We start from the raw sequence: 540 nt of genomic DNA on the forward strand, positions 1-540 counted from the left end.
CTCTCTCTTCTCTCACTTTAATCTCCCTAATCCTCCAGGATTGGAGCTGAGCTGCCTTCTCCCCACCCAATTCTAGCTGTTAGGTAAAACAGGCACTCTGCGAATGGACCAGATGTCCCATTCTTCTCCAGGTCCCCAGGCACCACCACCATCACCTTGGCCCCTTCTTCCAAAGTCAGGCACAATTTAGCTACATTTTCCTAAGAGACTGAAGAAGAGGGCTGCCCTTAAGGAGGTTTCAATAGCTCAAAAATAAAGGAAGTTGGCCTGATCTGAGGTAGCGCAGTAGATAAAGCAATGACCTGGAATGCTGAGGTCTCTGGTTCAAAACCCTGGGCTTGCCTGGTCAAGGCACATACGAGAGGCAACTACTATGCTTCCTGCTTCTCCCTCTCTTTCACTCTCTCTCAAATAAACAAAATCTTAAAAAATAATAAAAATAAAGTATGTATGTATATACATGCATACTTTAAAAATAAATAAAGGAAGCTGAGCCCAGTTCTCTATCTCCTCCTGGGCCTATCCCGAGTGGGAATGGCA

Source organism: Saccopteryx leptura, chromosome 2, assembly GCF_036850995.1.
Source record: "Saccopteryx leptura isolate mSacLep1 chromosome 2, mSacLep1_pri_phased_curated, whole genome shotgun sequence".
NCBI classification, from domain to species: domain Eukaryota; kingdom Metazoa; phylum Chordata; class Mammalia; order Chiroptera; family Emballonuridae; genus Saccopteryx; species Saccopteryx leptura.